At 39.5% G+C, this 23090-nt stretch overlaps 1 protein-coding gene and 1 long non-coding RNA gene across 2 annotated transcripts in view; one reads left to right on the forward strand and one right to left on the reverse strand.

The window, feature by feature from the left end:
* ARMH4 (armadillo like helical domain containing 4) overlaps positions 1-23063 on the reverse strand; it is a 159014-nt gene extending 135951 nt beyond the window's left edge. Inside the window, exon 1 of the mRNA XM_026000616.2 lies at positions 22338-23063. The gene's annotated coding sequence lies outside the window, so the exon portion shown is untranslated. The remainder of the gene's footprint in view (positions 1-22337) is intronic.
* LOC112921390 (uncharacterized) lies at positions 3915-20666 on the forward strand. Its single transcript, XR_003235231.2, has 3 exons — positions 3915-4047; positions 9049-9103; positions 20535-20666. It is a non-coding gene; the product is annotated as an uncharacterized lncRNA (long non-coding RNA).
* Positions 23064-23090: the final 27 nt, after the last annotated feature.

Here is a 23090-nt window from a genome sequence, read left to right on the forward strand (position 1 = left end):
ATTTGAGTGCTTCTGTAAAGTGATTTTGCAAATGTAATTAAGAGACCCAAATCTGTTTACTTTAAAATCAGGTAGGCCCCATCTAATCACATGAGTCCTTTAAATCTGGGTCAAAAAGTTAAGTCCAGGAAGTCAGCAACATAAAGCATGACTGGGCAGATGGAGGGGACCATGTGGCAAGGAACTAGGGTGCTCTCTAGTTGCTGAGAGTGCCCCTGCCAACAGCTAGCAAGAAAAGGGGGGTCTCAGTTCTACAACCACAAAGAACTGTATTCTCCCAACAATTATGGAAGCCAAAAGAGAAGACGAGCCTCCAGAAAAGGACACAGCCCAGCTGACATCTTGATTTTAGCCTTCTGATAGCCTGAGTGGAGAACACAGCCACTCTGAGCCTGGACTTTTGACCTACAGAACTGGGAACTAATGAACGGGTATTGTATTAAGCCACTAAATTTGTGATAATATGTTACACAGCACTAGAAAACTAACACAACCTCACCCAGCCTGTGCCCTCCCAATGCATATCCATCAGTCCATCTTCCTCCCAACACGGAATTTCCCTAGCTGGAGCTGTTCTGCAACCTTAGCCAATCACCTCCACCAATGGGGACCTCTGACCTGCATTCCTCCCGCTTATAACTCATTCCCCACCATGAATGCCCTCCACAAACACACAGCCTGTCACATACAACCCTCTATCAATCCAGTCACACACACACACACTCACAAGTGTGCATGCACACCAGTAACACCATCACTTTGTGCACTAGTCAAATTCAGTCTGCATTACTAGATGGAAACTTTGTCTCCTGTCCAAGACCAGTGAGCAGGACTGGGCATCCCCAAAGGAAAATGGTAGTCCCCCCTCTTTTGCCCCCTTGAGCCTCAAGCCAATCATGAGCAACCCATCCATCCTACTTCGTAGGCCCTGAGTGCTGCACTAGCTTCTCCAGTGTTCTAGAATCAGGGGGCTGCTCCAGGTGGCCAAAGACACTCCATTGCCAAAGGAAATGAATTCGGCCTACAATCCACTGGCCAAAATCCTCTCAACTCTGCCCTCTGTAAGGATCCAAAAATCTCTTTCCACCAGGAGCATTGCGAACATTCCCCTATGCTCCCCCTTTTCCCACCTCTATTTCAGGGCCAAGCATTGTTTTCTCTCCTTCTGGGCTTTTTGCAACCCACACTGTCCTACAACTTACATTTGCAAGATGATGCTTTTCTCTGTCAGGTATTCCTCCATAGTATATCTTTGTACCCAACCAGAACAACTTAGGTAGTTGGGATGAATGGCCTAAGTAGCCAACACTTAACTTCAAAAAAGCAAACATTAGGTTAAAAAGCTAGAATATCTGCATAAAAGGATAAATAACTTTATATATGTAACAACCCTATGAGATACAGTTATAGCCCTTATTTCACAAATGAGGAAATCGAAGTTCAGAGACGTAAGTTGTCAAAGGGCACACAGCAAGCAAGCAGCAGAGCTGGGATACCAGCTCAGGTACTCTGGTTCCAGAGACCATCCTCTCGTCCAGTCTGCTGAACACTTGCGAGGTTTCAGGATCACTGCACTAAGTAGAGTTTTATGTGATTTATGTGACAAAGGAGAAAGAAAGCAGAGAGAGAACTGTGTGCTAATGTGATGCGGAAATTTTCCACAAAGTGGGACTTGAGCTAGGACAACAGGAACATAAGGACTCAGGGTTACAAGAGTGGGGTATTCAGTTTGGGGGAATGGAATGAACCGCATAAGAGTGAGAGTGCGCATGTTCTGACACCATAACTTGTAGGGGAGAGTCATGGGAAATAAGGCAATCAGTGGAGACCAGATTGTGACTGCTGTGAATGCTGAGCCAAGGAAGTTGGCCTTACTTTCAAGGTAAGAGAGAAGCATTCTGAGCAAGTGGTTGGAGAAAGGGAAAGAGCAGCTGAATATGGTAACTGCCTGGACTTGGGAGATAAAAAGAAGAATTAAAAATATTATTCCCAGTTTTAGTGCTTAGGTATCCAAAATGATTTGAGTTTTTGTAATAGAAACTGACTAAATTATGTTTGGAACTGAAATTTGCCTCCTTAAATAGTGACATATAGGTCTTTCAATTCTGCTGGGATGGAAATTGCATTTGCCCTCTCCATAAAGTGATCTGGGAAAATTTTGTATGGGGCTAAACAAATGTGAAGAGTTAAAAGGATCATCAGAATTCATTCCCTATAGAAAATTTCAAAAAGTTCAGCTATGCTTTGGGCATTTTGGCAATGAGGCAGTTACCTTCAGGGTACCCCCTAAATAGGACAACTGAGGAATTCAATTTGGGGTTTCTTTCTTGCTCTATATGTATTTGAGGAGCTGAGAAGCAGGTTTCTGTTGACAATGAGATCAATGCAGGTCTAATTTGCCGGTCAATAGTTATAGACTTTAAGTTATCACTGTATACTTCTTAGCTTTTTTTTTAGTTACTTCAGTGCTTTTAGGAGTTTAGTGACTATGAATATGCCACCTAAAATACATACTTTTAATTTTTTCAGCCACTGATGGAATTAGCAATAAACAAGACCATAAAGTGCATAGGAAAAATAATTAATGCTGTTACTGGAACATGCTGCAAATACTCAAGAAACCAGGAGAGGTGACTGGTGCCCTCCAACACCACCGGCCATGGTAGAGTGAGCTGAGAGAGAAAGAGAGCCGTGGAAATCTGAAACCTCCTGTGCTATTCCCACTCATACCCCCACCCCCCCCCAATCCCCACAGTGGTCCACACCTGCATGGTAAAACCAGTGCAGTTTACTTCCTAGTCTTGCCATCTGCCAGCTGCATTCCATTTGGGCAAGTTACCTTACCTCTCTGTGCCATATATACTCTAATCTCCGCCACCCCGCCTAAAAGTTAAAATGATGTATTACATTAAATACCATTTACCAAGTAGCTACTGCAGCATTCAAAACATTGAAGAGGGAACGCCTGGGTGGCTCAGCGGTTGAGCATCTGCCTTCCGCCTGGGGTGTGATCCTGGAGTCCCGGGATCGAGTCCCACATCAAGCTCCCTGCATGGAGCCTGCTTCTCCCTCTGCCTATGTCTCTGCCTCTCTCTGTGTGTCTCTCATGAATAAATAAATAAAATCTTTAAAGCAAAACAAAAAAACATTGAAGAGGCACATAACCATTAGTTCCCTTTCCCTTCTCCTCAGTGGGCCGCAGGAAACAGTGGAGGTAATGGGATATTCCAACGGGAATCTGCAGGACAGGGGAATCATGTGAGGTCAAGTCCTGGAAAAGAGGCTGGGGCTGGGCGCCAGTGCACTTGAAGATGCACCTCCACAGCTGGACTGCAGCTTGTTGGGCTAGACCTGTGGGATGGATATTCACGGAGAGGTAAATGGAGTCAGAAGTGAGGACCTAAGAATGGCACCAAAGAGATCAGATGGAGAAGAAAGGGAATTTAAATGGGATGCATGCAAATTGGAGGGATTGGGAATGGGGAGAGATTGAGGAATAGACTGAAGTTTACAAAGGGCTGAAGGTGAGTGCTTTCAATAATTAAAAGAATTAAATTTAACTTTAAAAAACTGAGCCAAGTCAGGAAAACCTTTGTCCTCAGACCAAGATTCAGGGACAGTCTCCCCTGACAAAACTAGTGACAAAAGGACAGGGGTTTGGTGACAAAACAAAAACCCAATTATCAAAACTGGGATAGAAAATGGGAGCAAGGTTGGAACTGGGCGACAAGATCAAATCCGGAGGAACAGCTGAGCCCCGGTGCTGAGTCACTGTGACCTGGTGCTGAGTCAGCAGAATACTGACCCTCTGATTGGCCCCCAGGGCAGGGTGCAGACGGAAGTCCTGAGCCCTTGCTGTGAGCCCAGCAGGAATCTAACCTTGGCTTTAAAAGGGCAAAGATCTGATGGAATCTTGCAGTCAGGGGCTCTCCAGGCAGTAGCAGAAGCCAAATTCTTTGCAGTTTTTGCCTCATACTCACCTCCGGGAGCCTATTAATATCAGTGTCCCTGCCCAACTTCAGACTGAAGGAATGAGCATCTCTGTGGGTAAGGACAAAGCATCGAATTCTGGCCAATCTGAGGCAGACTGAAATTGAAAACCCAGAGGTTTAGATTCCAAGCTTTATAAAGACCTTCTTCCTCATCTTGGTTCTGAATTTATATTCTTGTCTCTCCCCTCACTCTCTCTGAAAGTAACTAGCCTCTAATAACAATATGGGGCTCAGAATGAGGTGGGTTCACATAGTTTCTTTTCTGCTGTGATAATATATATGTAAAATAAAATATGACATTTTAATCATTTTAAGTATAAAAACCAATGGTGTTAATTGTTGTGCAACCATTACCACTTTTTTTTCTTTTTTATCACTCCTAACAGAAACTCTATAAGCATTATAAGCAATAACTCCTTGTTCTCCCTCCCCTCAGTCCCAGGTAACCTCTAAGGTACTTTCTGCCTCTATGAATTTGCCTATTCTAGATACTTTATGCAAGTGGAATCATACAGTATCTGTCCTTTTGTGACTGGCTTCCTTCACTTAGCATGTTTTCAAGGTTCATCCATGTTGCAGCATGTATCAATTTAATTTCTTTTTATGGCTAAAATCAATTTCCATTGTATGTATATATCACACTTTGTTTAATCACTCATCTCATTTAAAAAAAAAACTTATTTATTTTAGAGAGAGTGAATGAATGGGGAGGAGCTGAGGGTGAGGGAGAAGCAGGCAATCCCACTGAGTCCAACATGGGCTCAATCTGGGACTGTAGGATCATGACTTGAGCTGAAGGCAGATGCTTAACCACTTAACGGACTGAACCACCCAGACACCCCTACCCATTCATCTCTTGATAGACACATGGGTAATTTCTGCCTTTTGGCTATAGGGAATAATGCTGTAATAAACAGTAACATGTAAGTATTCGTGTAAATCACTTTTCACTTCTTTTGAGTATATACCTACAAGTGGAATTTCTGGGTCTGCGTTTACCTTTTCAAGGAACTGCCGAAATGTTTTTCACAGAGGATGCAACATTTTATATTCCCACTAACAATACATGATGGGTCCAGTTTTTCCAAATCCTCAACAATACTTTTTATTTTCCAGTTTTTTAAATTATAACCATTGTAGTAAGCATGGAGTAGCATCTCACTGTAGTTTTGATTTGCATTTCCTTAATGATTGATGCTGTTGACAATTTTTCACGTGCTTACTGACCATTTGTGAACTTTCTTTGGAGAAATGCCTATTCAATCCTTTGCCCAATATTATTTTTTTAAGATTTTATTTACTTATTTGAGAGAAAGAAAGTGAGAGAAAAAGAGCATGAGAGGGGGGAGGGTTAAAGGGAGAAGCAGACTCCCCGCTGAGCAGGAAGCCTGATGCAGGGCTCCATTCAGGGACTCCAGGATCTTGACCTGAGCAGAAGCCAGATGCTTTACCACTTAATTGCTGACCCACCCAGGTGCTCCCAATTTTATTTTTTAAGTAATCTCTACACCCAACATGGGGCTTGAACTCACAACCCTGAAATCAAGAGTCACACACCCCACTGACTGAGCCAGCCAGAGGCCATCCTTTGTCCAATTTTATATTAGGTTGTCCATTTTGTTAAGTTTTAGGAGTTCCGTGTATTTTCTAGATATTAAACTCTCATTAGGTGATTTGCAAATATTTTCTCTCATTCTTTAGGTTATCTTTTCATTTTCTTGATAATGTCTTTTGATGCATGAAAGTTTTTAATTTTGATGAAGTCCAATTTATCTGATTTGTTGTTGTTGTTGCTTGTGCTTTGGTGTTATATTAAGAATCCATTGCCAAATCCAAGGTCATGAAGATTCACCTCTATGTATTCTTCTAACATTTTATGGGTTTTGCCTTAATATTTAGTTTGTTGACCTATAGTGAGTTAATTTTTGTATATGGTGTGAAGTAGGATGGTCAAACCTCATTCTTCCACATGTAAAAATCCACTTGTCCCAGAACCATTTGCAGAAGAATCTATTCTTTCCCCATTGAATAGAATTGGCACTTTTGTCATAAATCTGTTGGCAGGCACAACTGTGTGGCTCAGTCAGTTGAGCTTTTAGACTTGAAATTTCACCTCAGGTCATGATCTCAGGGTCATGAGATCAAGCCCCATGTTAGGCTCCGTACTTAGTAGAGTCTGCTTATGATTCTATCTCACTCTGTCCTTCCCCTTCCTCTCTCTCTCTCTCTCTCTCTCTCTCAAATAAATAATTAAATAATTAAAATCTGAGGGGATCCCTGGGTGGCTCAGCGGTTTAGCACCTGCCTTTGGCCCAGGGCGCGATCCTGGAGTCCCGGGATCGAGTCCCACGTCGGGCTCCCAGCATGGAGCCTGCCTCTCCCTCTGCCTGTGACTCTGCCTCTCTCTCTCTCTCTCTCTCTGTCTATTATAAATAAATAAATAAATCTTTAAAAAATTTAAAATCTGACAATTACTTAAAAAAATCAATTGGCATATTACATTTATGGGTACAGAGTTTCAATTTGTGACATCAAAAGAGTTCTGAAGATGGATGTGGTGGTGGTTGCACAATGTGAATGACTTAATGTCACTGAACTAACTGTACACTTAAAAATAGTTAAGATGACACATTTCACTACAATTTAAAAAAATCAATTGGCCATACATAAATGGGTTTTATTTCCAAGCAATCATTTCTATCTCATTGGTCTATATATCTGTCCTTTTAAGGTTTTATTTATTTATTCATGAGAGACACAGAGAGAGAGAGAAAGAGAGAGGCAGAGACACAAGCAGAGGGAGAAGCAGGCTCCATGCAGGGAGCCCGAAGCAGGACTCAATCCGGGTCTCCAGGATCAGGCCCTGGGCTGAAGGCAGAGCTAAACCGCTGAGCCTCCTGGGCTGCCCTAAAAAAATATATTTTATTTATTTATTCATGAGAGACCCAGAGAGAGGCAGAGACATAAGCAGAGGTAGAAACAAGCTCCCTGTGGGGAGCCTAATGCAGGACTCCATTCCAGGATCCCCAGATCATGCCGAGCCAAAAGGCAGACACTCAACCACTAGGCCACGCAGGTGCCCCTATATATCTATCCTTATGCAATTATAACACTATTTTGATTATTATAGCTTTGTAATAAGTTTTGAAATCAGGAATACTCCAACCTTGTTCTTTTTCAGATTTGTTTTGGCTATTCAGGGCCTCTTGCAATTCCATATGGATATGGGGACTATTTTTTCCATTTCTGCAAAAAAACAAACAAACAAACAAACAAACAAACGAAAAAGCACTGTTGAAATTTTGATGAGATTGTGTTGAATCTGTAGTTAGCTTTGGGTAGTATTGCCATCTTAATATTAAGTCTTTCAATACATGAATACAGAATGTCTTTGCATTTATTTAGGTGCTCTTTCTGTCAGCAATGTTATTTGTAGTTTTCTCTTCATGAAAGTGCTTCTATTAGAACATTTTTTTCCCTTTCTTCAATATGACACACTTTAGGTCAGATAAGAAAAAGAATGCAATGTACAAGAAGGCAATTAGTATTTCATTCATTTTGTTGGTACCCATCCATGAGAAGAAAAGACTTATAGATGACATAGAATCAAACCAGCATTTGTTGAAGATGCTTTTTGTTCTGAGTTCTAGCCCAGGTGCTGGAGGGCCCCTGATTTCCATTGACCTTAAAACAGTATAACTAGCAGATAGAAATCTAAACTGTGATGGTATAATGAGAAACTTTTGTGCAGAAAGGCTAAGGGCACACAAACAAAGCAAAGCACAATAGCGGTTGGGTTGGTAAAAATGTAAAATAGGAGGTTTTGATGGTATAACTATAGAGTTGGATTTTGCCAGTCAGAAAGGGGAAGGGGGAGAAGGACAGGTGTGTGTTTGGGATGGAGGGGGGAGAGTGAAGATAAGGTAGAAGTGCCTTTATCAACTCTGGTTAGTCAACCAGTTCATTCATTTGTACAATTGTACAAAAAATTTAAGGCACATATCTGTCGATATACTTTTGAAAAATAGGATAGATTTAAAAAGTAATACTCATGGGACAATGAGAGAAATAGAATAAAGGCTATGGAGTGGATAATAGTACATTTTATCAATGTTAATTTCCTGATTTTGATACATGCCCTACCGTAATAAAGGAGAATGTCCTTAGGAAACACTCACTGAAGTATTTAAGGGAAAGGGAGCATCATGAGTGCAACTTACTTTCAAATGGTTCAGAAAAAATAGTTTGTATGTATACACACACGGAGAGAGAATCATAAAGAAAATTATAATGTTAAAATGCTAATAATTGGAGAATCTGAGCGAAGAAAAGTTTTTGTACTATTGCAACTTCCTTACAAGTCTGGAATTCAAAACAAACAAACAAACAAAAAAGTAATGTTGTTGCTTCTCTACAATACAAACTGGCTCCTGAAAAAAAAATATGTTTACATCCAGAAGAGTATCTGAAAGGACACCCTACTACTTACCAGTACCTACTTCTTCCAAGGAAATAGACTGGGTGAAAGAAAGAAAGACTTAAATTTTCTTTGTGCATTTCTGCATTGTTTGAATATTTTATTAAAAGCACATATTAATTTTGTAATTAAAAATAAAAATATGGGGCAGCCTGGGTGGCTCAGCGGTTTAGTGCCGCCTTCAGCCCAGGGCATAATCCTGGAAACCCAGGATCAAGTCCCACATCAGGTTCCCTGCATGGATCCTGCTTCTCCCTCTGCCTGTGTCTCTGCCCCTCTCGTTCTCTGTTTCTCATGAATTAATAAATAAAATCTTAAAAAAAAATAAAGTAAAAATGAAAATACAAAAGACATTAAAAAGAAAAAACCTGGGGGTGATAATTAACAAGAGCACCTCTTTATTGTATAATAATAGAGAAGAAATGGTAAGAAAAGACATTTTTTAAATAAAGAAAAATACATATTTTACATATGTACATAACAATCAACAAACATGTCAACATATAAACAATTGTTGACACTTAATGAGAATGACTTTTTTGTGAGTCTTTGAGAAGCTTTTTCTTTTTTTCCTTCCAGGAACTGAGAACTTGAAAATCTCACCACATTGGTCTCCCAGTCCAGTGCTGCAATGGTAAGGAAAATCACAGAAACTCTTTTAATAATTTAAGAAAAAAGCTCCCATCTTCACCTTAATTACTGCCTACATTTTGCTGAAGCTAAGGTTGTTTTTGTTCAGAATGACTTCTGTAGGCTGACACACACAAAAAAAATTACAGTTTGTTGTAGTTTCCCAAGCCTACCCGCACGATCAAACTAAATTAAGCACTTATTAAATTCATGCACTTAAAAAAAGAGAAAAAAAAAAAGAAGTTCCCTTTACTATGTGTGTGGATGAAAAAGGAAATATAAAAATGACATCAATCAACCAATTTCCTGCCCCAAGTCCCAGAATAAAAGATCACCAAGTCATGCTTTCCCTAGGGTTATACATGGCTTAAAATCTAAGTGGTATGGATGAAGCATCCTAAAAACCAAGTCATGGATTTGCCCCATCTTTCCAGTTTGGGAGAGGGCCAGAGGAGTTGGGTAAAATTTTAGGACCTCAGGCAGCCCGGGTGGCTCAGTGGTTTGGTGCAGCCTTCAGCCCAGGGTGTAGTCCTGGAGACCCAGGATCGAGTCCCACTCCCTATATGGAGCCTGCTTCTCCCTCTGCCTGTGTCTCTGCCTCTCTCTCTCTCTCTCTCTCTCTCCTGTGTCTCTGCCTCTCTCTCTGATGAATAAATAAATAAAATCTTAAAAAAAAAGATTTTTTTAAACCTTTAAAAAAATTTTAAAAAACAGGCTCAGCATATAAACTCTGGACACACATTATGACTTGGGTTTCTTTTTCTTCCTTAATACAAGAAGAAAAAAACCTATAGAAGAAAATCCCTAATCACAGAATGAAATCTACTTCCCTTTATAAAAAGTGTATCTCAAATTTTAATGCTCACCAATATACCTCTTAAGATATACACTATACAGTTTGGCATGCATCTATTTATTCAAAAATTATTTATTCTGTATTAGAATGATGTTGAACAAAACATATTCTTTGCCTTTAAGAACAGTAAGCTTAATAAACATTCTTTAAAATTTTAAAACAGAAAACAGGGGATCCCTGGGTGGCTCAGTGGTTTGGCGCCTGCCTTTGGCCCAGGGCGCAATCCCGGAGTCCCGGGATCGAGTCCCACGTCGGGCTCCTGGCATGGAGCCCGCTTCTCCCTCTGCCTGTGTCTCTGCCTCTCTCTCCTCTCTCTATGACTATCATGAATAAAAAAAAAAAAAATTATAAAAAAAATAAAATAAAAAAATAAAACAGAAAACAATAAGAAATCACCTATATATTTATATATGTGTATATATATATATGATATTACCTTAACAATTAGATAATACATTCTTTGAGGCAAGTTTGCTCAATAGAAAACAAAAAATAATAGAACTTACTCTCAAAGAATTGTATTGGTGACAGTAAAGTCAACTTACATCAAATTAATTGTATTATTTATCTAACCATTTATATTTTGTTCTCTCCTGAGATCACTTTATTTTAACAGCATTTAATTTGCATTAAGATATATTCTGGGGACACCTGGGTGGCTCAGTGGTTGAGTGTCTGCCTTTAGCCCAGGGTATGATCCTGGAGTCTGGGGATTGAGTCCCATATCGGGCTCCCTGCATGGAGCTTGCTTCTCTCTCTGCCGATGTCTGTTTTCCTCTTTTTCTCTCTGTGTCTGATGAATAAATAAATAAAATATTAAAAAAAAAAAGATATATTCTGAACCAGGGGATCCCTGGGTGGCTCAGCAGTTTAGCGCCTGTCTTAGGCCCAGGGCATGATCCTGGAGTCCTGGGATTGAGTCCCACGTGGGGCTCCCTGCAGGAACCTTCTCCCTCTGCCTGTGTCTCTGCCTCTCTCTCTCTGTGTATCTCTCATGAAAAAATAAATAAAATCTTAAAAAAAAAAAAAAGATGGTTTTTGAACCAGAATAAACACTGGGAAAAGAATGTCTTCATTGAAATATCGCAAAGCAATAGGAACAAGTTCTGAGAAATTACAGCAAAAGGAAGCCCATGTGTTTATTTTCCTCTAGTTAGATCTTGACTGAGATCTAGAAGTAACATTTTTAAGAATCATAACTATATGAGATGAACAACTAAATTTTTTTAAAAGCTGGATCTCTGTATTCTTTCTTGCCAAAAATATATCTCAGGTAGATCAGAAATTTAAACATAAATATATGACACCAGGGCAGCCCGGGTGGCTCAGCGGTTGAGCGCCCTACCTTCAGTCCTGGAGACCCGGGATCAAGTCCCACATCAGGCTCCCTGCATGGGGCCTGCTTCTCCCTCTGCCTGTGTCTCTGCCTCTCTCTCTTTCTGTGTGTGTCTCTCATGAATAAATAAATAAAATCTTAAAAAAAAAAACATAAATATATGACACCATAAATGTACCAGAAAAAAAAGGTAAAAATTTTTATAGTCTTGCATCTTAGAAGTGTTTTCTAAATATGACAGCTATTTCAGAAGCCATAAATAAATGATAAAATATTTCCTATAAAAAATTTAAATTCTAAAGGGTAAACATTATTCTAAATAGAGTTGAAAGAAGAATGAGGAAGAATATTCCCAACAAATATGACATAAAAGACTTATTTAATAAACAAACAACTGTTATAAAAATAAAAGCAGATGAAATCAAGGAGGGACTGGAAGATGGGGAGCCTATTTCCATTGCTTGCCCTCTAGTCTTTGATAAGGACAACTGACTTTTTCTACAACCTTAGGTAAAGCAGTGTGCAATCACTATTTCAAAGCAAGGCCCTTAGCTTTATTTAATCTTTCCAACAAAGTTGCTTATCTTAAGCTTTTCCTAAACAGGAATTCCGGTGTTGCCACTAATAAAAAGGCAATCAATTCTATGGAATAATGGACAAAGAATATAAGCAATCTAAAATAACCCCATGTAAAGGTATTTAGCCCCACTTATAGTTACAGAAAGTTACACTAAAATAATAACGCAATAACTTTTCCAGCTATCAAATGAGCAAAGAACAGAATGATTGACGATACCCTGTGCTTGAGGAAGTGAAGAAATGAGTACTCTAATTTACTGTTGGTGGGAATGTAAATCAAGTACAAATTTGGGAGCTGCATTATAGGTAAAGAATATATACATATATTTATATTCTTTGACCTAGCAGTTCCACTTCTAAGAATTGATCCTATAGATACATTTGCCAAGTACCAAAGATTATATGTATTTTTTTCAAGGATGTTCACTGTAGCTTTGGATAATAGTAGAAAACTAAAAATAACCTAGGTTTACCAAAAGGACTCTGTTAAAAAAAAAAAATCCATGGAACATTGTTAAAACTATAGCTACTAAAGAGAGGCGAGAGTATATATACAGACTTAGACATCCAAAGTATTTTAAGTGAAAAAATACTTTTAGGAACAATGATCACATTTGTGTAAAACACTGTGTGTGTGGTGGGGGGAGAAGGCACATTTTAATTGATATACTTTTATACAATATGAATGTTTCACCATAAGAACTTAATAAAAAGTGTTTTTATCCTATGTACTTAAAATGCTTGAATATTATTTAAAACTACAAAACATGTTTGAAGTTTTCAAAAAAAATTAAATTATACTTGGAGGAAGAAACATTGTTTTTTATGTCAAAGGAAAACATCTGCCAACTTTAGTTTGACACTTTTTCATGTCCTGTTTACCAAACTAGAAACAAACACTGAATCATAATTAACTGATATAATTGGAAAGAAGTGCTACCCCAGGATGTCACCACTGCACAGTGGTGTACATTGATGGGAAAGTGCAAAAGAAGACTACAGTCAGGAAGAAGTGGGTAGGAAAGAAAGAAGAAAGAAAGAAAGAAAGAAAGAAAGAAAGAAAGAAAGAAAGAAGTAGCATTCATCAACATAAAACCCATTGAAATAACCCACTTCTTTTTTAAATATATTTATTTATTTAAGTAATCTCTACATCCAATGTGGGGCTCAAACTTAGAATCCTAGAGATCAAGAGTTTTATGCTCCACCAACTATCAGCCAGGCACCCTGAAATGACCCATTTCTTGTTAGTTTTCTTACTGATTTCGTTTTCTCATACGCAAGAGGAAGTAATAATCCCCAAATCAAAGTAATTATGTCTGGGAAATCTGAAACTATATGCTGTCTGTTTTTTATAAACAATAAAGTCACATTAAATTTCAAAACAAATAAACAATCAAGGGAACTTGCTCTCTTTGAGTTTACTAGGTTAAACCTTCATGCAATTTTCGTCTCTGTAGACATTTTATGTACTACACAGTAGTCCTTTAGAGCAACAAGTCTGGACCTCTCCTCTGAAAGTAAGTTGTCTTGTCTTGTCGATCTTTTAAAAATGAAAGGAAAAAATTACAGTCTCTATTTTATTCATTCATTATATCCTTCCTTCCTTCATTATCCTATGCATCATTGATTGATTTTTTTTTTTTAAATCCATCTAGTGAATACTTTGTATGTTCAGCTCTGGGAATACAAAGTTAAAACACCATCCTCAGACGCAAAGATTTTGCAATCCAAAGGTAGTTAAACATGAAAAAGACAATGTAATACTTTGATACTAACCAAAGACTAAACGAGCCCAAAGAAGGGGTACCTAGTATAACTTGGAAGGCCAAGGAAGAATCCCTGGCAAAGGGACTGTCTGAACTAAATCCTGAAGGATGAAGGCAGTCCAGAGAGGGAGCAGTATACAAAGTCATAGCAGTGAATGGAAAACACACAACACATTTAGGGAACTGCTCATAGTTCAGTATGGTTGGCATAGTTCTAAGTTAGGAATGGTGGAATGACAAAGCCAGGGAAAGATGAGCAGGGATCAAGTACTAAGGGATTTTGTCTGCCATACAAACTAATCTGGAATTCATCCTAATGATTATGAGTTTTAAGCAAGAAGATATGATCAAAGTTGGGGTTTAGAAAAATCTCCTGGGCAGCAGTGTGAAGAAATAAAACTAAGTAGGAAATGTGAAGGGACAGAACAATATTTAAGGCAGGAAAATTAGTAAAGAAGCAGTTCCAATAACATAGAAAAGAAATGATGAGAACATATCAAACATAAAAACATGATGGTTTTTAGAGAACATATCAAATGGCAGATGAGGACACTGGACCTTTGGTTGGGCCCTGAGGCTCTGGGAAGGACTCCAGAGTAGGTGGCTGGGGCAGTTGACAGAAGGCTTTGGCAGTGATGACCAGGCCCTTGGAAGCTTAAGACAGCCTGGTACTTGGTATTCAAGCTGCTCAAGATGTGGAGGTTACATCCCTGGAGGAGATTTCTTTTCCTTGTCCGCCAAGGAGTCTGCAACATTTTTAATTTTTTGATTTTATGCATGTTGTAGTATGTATCAGTACTTTATTCCTTTTTTAAAAATATTTTATTTATTTATTCATGAGACACACAGAGAAAGAGGCAGAGACATAGGCATAGGGAGAAGCAGGCTCCCCGAGGGAGGAGCCCCATGTGGGGTTTGATCCCCCAGACCCAAGGACCAGGCCCTGAGCCAAAACCAGACACTCAACCACTGAGCTACCCAGGCATCCCAGTACTTTATTCCTTTTTATTGCTGAGTATACTCCATTGTATCACAGTACCACACTTTGCTTATCTACTCACCAGTTGATGGATGTATGTCACTTAGCTTTTGTTGGTTTGGTTTTAACTTTTTTAAAAATTTAAGTATAGGTGATGTCACTTGGCCTTTACTTCCACTTTTGCCTCTGAATGACACAATATAATAAACTTACACTTTTCTCTCTGTGCTATCAATATGCCTATTGACAACTTCGGACAGTCTGGTGTATCATTTCCTCTAGGGGTATGAAGCTAGGCTTTGCCAATTTTTTTTTGGTGGAGGATTAAGTGATTTCTTGGTGATTGGTGAGAATAAAGACATTATAATTAGACCCACTCACTAGATCAGTGCATCATAAATATTTCCAAGCCATATACAACTTTGACAGGACATATACCTGCCACATGCCACAAAAAATGTACTCACACACTCCCAAGTTGTTGCCACTACAAAACAACAGTGCCACAAAACAATAACAATGACAATGATGACCACCACAATAAACCTCCCAGTAAATAATGAGAAGAATGATGCTACTTTAGGGTCACCCAATGAGAAAAATTACATCAAAGTATCAAATGCCAAAATGAGAATAAAAATGTTATCCTGATGTAAATACTACCTGTATGCACTGATGCCTATGGACAATAAACAACCCTCTCAGTACATACTTTGAGAACTGTATGTATACCCTCAATGGTGTACTTGAAGGTAAGAACTATCATAAATTGAATATATGTCCCAAGATGTGATTTAATTTTGTATTTTTTTTGTTTTTTTTTTAATTTTACTTTTTAATATGCAAAAGTAGATAAAGCAATGTTAAAAAGAAACCCAAATAGCCATTACACAGGCCCCAAAACCATCAACCCATGGCCTATCCACCCCATCCATAAATCAAATCTGCCCTTCCTCATATTATTTTGTAGCAAATATCAGGCATCATATAATTTTATCCATAAATATTTAATCACACAAGTCCACAAGAGAATTCTTTTGTTAATAGCATAACCACAATACCACGATCACATCTCAAATATTTTAACAATAATTGTTTCATATAAAATTTCCAGTTATTGTTTCTGTTGTTTGAACTTATAACTTCAAGCAATAAGCCCAGATGGCAAAATAAGCTCTGTCAGATAAGGACCTGGATAAGAGAAGCTCTGCGCGTGTCCTGATAGAACACACATGGTAGTGTTTCTTCTCTTTGCCAAGTGATCCTGTTGGGCTGGGGTTTAAGGAACTGAAGGGAATGCAAAAATAAGCTCATGAAAACGTATGCCATATGGACGTTAAAGGATTACTCTCCCCCTTTGGTTATGAAATGACTAACTATTTTCAGCTAAAATGTGTGGGATCTTTTTCAAAAAACGGAATATCTTTCCCTCGCCGAGCATATTGATTAGAGACATAATCTAGACTGTCTGGGAATAGTTTCTCTGTAGCTGAACAAATCACACCCTTCAATGCACTGTTTAATTTTAGATGCATCTTGTCACATTTATTTAAATGTTTTGGCTCTGGATTTTTTTCCCTTTAGGCATGCCTGATGTCCACGTTTATAATTTAGCTGTCATCTTTCTCAAAGGCAGTGTGGGGCAATAGAAAAAGCAATTCTAGGTTTTGTCACATACAAGTTGAATGAACGTATACAAGTTACTTAACCTCTCTGAGCAAGAATTATTTTTCATTTGTTGACTAATGAGGATTTGTGAGGATCAAATGAGATAACGGATTTAGCACTGTGCCTGCATACAGTAGATAATCAAAAAATCATAGCTATTGTTAATAAAAGAGGACTTTTCTATAATAAAAATGTATAATTTATCAACAGTTCCCCCCAAATAGCTCTTTAATCAGCATTATTAATTCTCACTGATGCCTAAACAAAACCATAATGCTATTATGCATGATCAGTTACTTAAGGAATAATGTTCCTTTCATCCCTGCCTTGAATGTAAACAAGTACTTAGAGTAACATAACTGTAACAAATAGACACTGTTAAGTCATTCTATTGTAAACCAATTTAAAAAAAATCAGGTCTATGTCCAATCATTTCTGTGTATTCTATATTCTCAGAATAAAATATCAAACTTTTCTGTTGGAAACTAACAGGAAAAAATGAGAAAAAAAAAGTTTCATTCTCTCATTTTAGCAACAATACAAAAAAATTCCAAGTCATTAGGCTCTTTCCAACCCTAACACTGACTTGAGGTAAAAATATAAGGAAACCAGAATACTTCTATTTCTGTTCTTCCATGTGTAGGCTAGGCATGAGATAATTTATAGTAGAATATTAATAAAATAGGATGCTAGTTATATATATATATATATGCCCAAATATATGCCCAATGTATGGTCATTAAAACCTTTATTATGGGATGCCTGGGGGTGGCTCAGTGGTTGAGCGTCTGCCTTCGGCTCAGGTTGTGATCCCGGGATCCAGGACCGAGTCCCGCATTGGGCTCCCTGCGAGGAGCCTGCTTCTCCCTTTGCCTGTGTCTCTGCTTCTCTCTCTCAGTGTGTCTCTCATGAATAAATAAATCTTTTTTTAAAAAAAAACCTTTATTAAATATTTTAGTCAATTTTCTCTGCCTTTACAAGTTTAAATATTCTGAGAATAGATTCTGTAATTGATAGATCCTGCCATACCTCATAGTTAGCAATAAATTTTCATTATGTAGCTCTACAAAAATGAAGAGTGCGATAAATCAATTCAAATATGCCCTCACCTTACGACAGTTCCTGGTAGTATTCTCTAGTGAATTACTTCTCTTTCCCAAAAGGGGACACACCACCATAGTTCCAGCTCATTGTGAACTCTGGTTCATTTTTTGAAGCTTTATTACAATTTGTCATGAGCATTCATGAAACATGGCATGAAATATTCACTGAGAGATCAGCTCCAAAAGCACCATTGTGGTCAATCATGCAAGATGGATAGCTACGTACAAAATCTAAAGCAATTTCACATTTGCCTTGCCAACTGGCTACAAGGTGAGTTGGGAGCTGTTTAGGTGGTCATCTTTCCATGACATTGTCATCCATTCAAAAAACTACCAAAGTTGGGACGACTGGGTGGCTCAGTCAGTTAACTGTCCAACTCTTGATTTTGGCTCAGATCATGATCTCAGGGTCGTGGAATCAAGCTCTGCACTCAGCATAGAGAGTCTGCTCGAGATTCTCTCTCCCACACCCTCTGCACTCCCGCCCTCTCTCTCTCTTTCCCCCCTCTAAACAAACAAACAACCCCCACCCCCCACCAAACTACCAGAGCCTACTCCATACTCAGTGTTAGATACTGGTCTGCAAAATCCCTGCTCTCAGAAAGAAGGCGCAGTAAATAAGGGACTTTTAGTAATAAGTGTTAGTTACTTATTAATTATTAATTCAGAAAAAAAAATAAAAAAAATAATTATTAATTCAGAACCTACTATAGCCAGATGCTCTGTTAGGTACTAGGGACACAACAGCAAGCTAAACAAACAAAAATATTTTAATGTGCTATAATGTGCACAGAATGCCATGGAGGCCCAGATAAAGAAGATCTAGACAGACTGGGAAACCAGGGGTCAGGGAAAGCTTTGCAAAGTAGGTGATACTTCAGCAAAGTTTGGAAAGACAAAGATCAAAGATGCTAGATAAGGAAGGCATTCTAGGCACAATATGGGAAGGGTGAAGCAGCAAGATATGTTTGGAAAACTACTGGTAGGTAGTTGGATATAGTTTGATATAGCTTCTGCTTTATCCGAAAACTGCAGAACATCATTGAAAGATTGCAAGCAAAGAGTGTTATGATTGTATTTGCATTTTAGAGTGCTTGCTCCGCCTGCAGTACAGACAACTGTGGAGAGGACAGAGTCCAATTAAGCAGATATTGTTATAATCCTGATTGCAAAATAGGAATGGAATAAAGTTTATACTATATTATAAAACTTTGCAACTGATTAGGATAGGAAAAGACTGAATGAGGTGCTAGGCAACTTCTAAATCTCTAGCTATAAAGGCAACAACTGGAGTCACTGGTTCTTTTTTTTTTTTTTTTAATTTTATTTATTTATGATAGGCACACAGTGAGAGAGAGAGAAGCAGAGACATAGGCAGAGGGAGAAGCAGGCTCCATGCACCGGGAGCCCGACGTGGGATTCGATCCTGGGTCTCCAGGATCGTGCCCCGGGCCAAAGGCAGGCGCCAAACCGCTGCGCCACCCAGGGATCCGGAGTCACTGGTTCTAATGAAAACTTCATCAATCACACTGAAGAGTTTTTTTTTTTTTAAAGATTTTATTTATTCATGAGAGATGGGGGGCGGGGGGCGGGTAGAGACACAGGCAGAGGGAGAAGCAGGCTCCAAGCAGGGAGCCCGATGCGAGACTTGATCCCAGGTCTCCAGGATCGAGCCCTGGGCTGAAGGCGGCGCTAAACTACTGAGCCACCTGGGTTGCCCTACACTGAAGAGTTTTTACAGTGCATTCAAGAAACCTAAGATTAGGTCACTTTCCCAGCCACTCTGGACCCAACATTGGTCTCTTGAGTTAAAGAAGGTGAGTTATTCCTGAACTAGGTAATTGTTAGCTTTGATGAGGATTTTGATGACTAAGAGTGAATGGTTTATCAATGTGGATTCAAGAGCTAGTTATTATCTCCATTTTGCTGACATAACCTGCAGAAGTAATTGAAAAATAAAGGTACCTTATGACAGCTGCAATTCTTTTTTTTTTTTTTTTAAAGATTTTATTTATTTATTTGACAGAGAGAGCACATGATGGGGGAGTGGCAAGCAGAGGAAGAAGCAGGCTCCCCACTGAGCAGAGAAACTGACATGGGGCTCTGGGGTTTGATTCCAGGACCCTAGATCATGACCTGAGGCGAAGGCGTATGCTTAAGTGACTGAGCCACCCAGGCACCCCCAACAGCTGTAATTCTGATTAAGTCTTGTACATTAGAAAACCTAATTCGGAGGCACTAATATAATTAGAACTATAAAGCCCTTCTGACCATGTAACTTCAGTTGATTATATCAGACATTAAATATTTTTCTAACATAGTGTCTGAAAAAAAGAGCTCTAAATTATGATCAATGCCTTATTACATTTTTATTGTTAGTAAACATAAACTTTTGTCTTCTCCCACATGGGGAACATTTTAAAGGTAATTTATTGCATGCATATTATTATTTCTTAATTAACAGTCATCATTTCTCTCATGGACTCACAATGCCTTGTAAATTGGTTTCTCACCACCAATCTCAATCCCTTCCATTTCACCTGGTCTGTCCCACTTTAAAAGAAGTGAACACAGGAGCACCAGGGTGGCTCTGTCAGTTGAGCGTCCCACTCATGATTTCAGCTCAGGTCATGATCCAGGGTCCTAAGATCTAGTCCTGCATTGAGCTCCCAGCTCATATAGAAAAAAAAGAAGTGAACACAAATTGATCAAACTGAACACAAATTTGGTATCATCTTTCCCTTGCTTAACATATTTTGAATGGTGACTAATAATTACAGCATAAAGTCCAAACTCCCCAGCTTATCAGTAAGGGGCTTAATGACTTGGACCCACCACTTCTTTCCAGTTGAAAGCGACCCGTCTAGCCTTACCAAATTTCTTATAAACTCTTGCCACATGCAGTTGTCTCGACCTGGAACGCCCCTTCTGTCGCTCAACTGGAAAACTGCCACTGGGTTTCTAGATAGGTCATGTGTTGTGTTCCACCTTCCCTGTAAAAATTTCAAGTTAACCCCCAGTCTCTGCCTTTAAAGTACCATGTTCATCCAAGCATTAGCTTTTATCAACAGTTTTAAAAGTTTGTCTGTAAACGTGACTATAAGCTCCTGAAGCTAGTAATTTTGTTTTATATTTGTACTTCCAGTGCCTAACAAAGCAGCAGCCTGAATTCAAGAATGGATGAATGGATACCTCCCTGAAGCAGCTGCAAATATTCTGTTGGCAATTGATTGGTTCCCTTCCTCTGTTCTCCTTTAATACTTTCTCTATATTTCCAGAATAGTGCTTACCACTTTATATGTCCATCTCCCTGGTATAGTCTGTGAGTAGAGACCATTATTTCCTTTCCTTATAGTTTCTGAATCTGACATATAATATGCCCTCAATAAATAAAGGAATGAAAAACTTGAAAGTATGCTTCTCAAACTTGTGGGTGGTACTATATCTAATATGTTTAATGCCAGACTTTTGATTAAAAAAGACCTGGATTTTTGTTTTTAATGATATGGAAAGACTGGAAAGATGGACCAAAACTAGCCAAATTAAATCTAATAGAAAGAGGTATAAAGCTCCACATTTCGGTATACGTTAGGTTTTTTTTTTTTTTTTTTATTTACAATAGTCACAGAGAGAGAGAGGCAGAGACACAGGCAGAGGGAGAAGCAGGCTCCATGCACCGGGAGCCCTATGTGGGATTCGATCCCGGGTCTCTGGGATCGGGCCCTGGGCCAAAGGCAGGCACCAAACCGTTGCGCCACCCAGGGATCCCTACGTTAGGTTTTCATTTCCAAGGTGAAAGAGAACTGAATCAATTGTATGATGTGACCGAAAATAAAATACAGAAACTCACTATTACAAACTAATCAGTCACAGTAGCTGGAGCAAGAGAGTTGAGCCTTGTCCTACTATGAACTTTTCATACATATATTGGATGTTGTATAATGTATGGGCCACGTTAACAAAATAGGAAAATTCCAGAAGTGGGTAAATGGACTCATAAGTGGCCTGAAAACTATAAAACGAAGAACAGTTAGAAGAATAGGAATGCCTGGTTTGGGAAAAAAGAAGCAGGGAGAGCAGAGGAGACAATGGAGTGTTAGCTCAAAGGATGAAGATCCCAGTTCAACCTAGTTTTGATTATTAGTGCCTGTAAACTGAGGCCCGAGTTTAATGGAGTTACCTGAGATCAGTTGGCTAATAGAGCTAGGACTTAACTCTGGTCCATTATACCAAGCTGCTGGAAGAGGTGGACTCTCCCTCCCTTCTTCTCTCCCTCTCTTCATCCCTCCCTCTCTTCCTTTATTCTTTTCTTTCTGTTTTTCTTTTTAAAGACTTACATTTGTTTATTTTGAGAGGGGGACTGTATGTAGAGGGAGAGGGAGAGGGAGTCTTAAGCGGACGCCACACTGAGCATGGAGCCTGAGGCAGGACTTGATCTCATGACTCTGAGATCATGACCTGAGGTGAAACCAAGAGTCAGACGTTTAACCCCAAGTTGAGCTTCTTTAAAATGATTATCCTTGGGATCCCTGGGTGGCTCAGCAGTTTAGCGCCGCCTTCCGCCCGGGGCGTGATCCTGGAGACCTGGGATCGAGTCCCGCGTCGGGTTCCCTGCATGGAGCCTGCTTCTCTCTCTCCCTCTGTCTCTCTCATGAATGAATAAATAAAATTAAACAACAACCCCCCCCCCCAAAAAAAAAAAACCACCTTGTGAAGTAGAAGTTGACAGGTAAGAAAATGGACAAGAAGTATTAGAAACTTGACAGAAGGTGGTAGAAGAAAACAGAATTTGAACCCGAGTGAAGGGTTCATCTACTCTCACCCTGTTAAGCAAAATGCTTCATCCTTTCCCACTCCTTGTCACAATTCCAACGTCATCCTCTTACCTCTGGCAACTTGCTTTCAAGAAGATCACTGATCGGTAAATTCTACAGTGAAAGACACTAACCTTTTGCCTTGTACAGCCTTAACTCTTACTATAGAAAGAACTTATCCACACCGGTCAGGTAGACGTACTGGGGATGAGCAGGTCCCTTCCTCTTCCTGCAGTTTCAGAGACAAGGGGGGTAACCTATCCGACTAACCCCCGGTTCCACCGGCAATTTCAGCGGAAGGAAAGTGGAGCAGTGAAATGACGAACTTGTAAACAGTCCATATTATAATAATTCCGATTTTGTGCCCATATTGGCACAGAAAGATCAACTAGATTTTCTCGGAGGGCACAGCTCCTCAGTTTCAGAGTAAACAGAAGCCCTCGGTTCAGTGTTCCTTCCTTAGACCACCCTGTCTCTTCCTCCATAGATCCGTAGGTACTCCTTTCACTGCTTTCTCTTGGATTAAAATGAAAAACTTTGAGCGCAGTGACCACACACGAAGTTCCTCTGAGCTTCAGTTCGCACAGGTAAGAAAAGAACGCCTGTTGTCAGTATTTCCTGTGAAGCATAAACCATAGGCAAAATACCCGGCACAACAAATTTCACCTTGAGACTACACAAATCAGTTTGGAGGCTTTTTTCTTTTTCTTTCTTTCTTTTTTTTTGGGGGGGGGGGGGGAGGCTTTTTTCCTGTGCTCACTGGCCTCCACGTGAAGACCAGAGACTGAACAGCACCCGCGCGACGGAAGCCTCCGCCCCAGGTGCTATTCGAGGGGGCGTGGCCAGCAGGAAGGACCCCCCCATTAGCCCCGCCCCACTCGGGCGCC

The sequence above is a fragment of the Vulpes vulpes genome, chromosome 6 (genome assembly GCF_048418805.1).
Source record: "Vulpes vulpes isolate BD-2025 chromosome 6, VulVul3, whole genome shotgun sequence".
In the NCBI taxonomy this organism is placed as follows: domain Eukaryota; kingdom Metazoa; phylum Chordata; class Mammalia; order Carnivora; family Canidae; genus Vulpes; species Vulpes vulpes.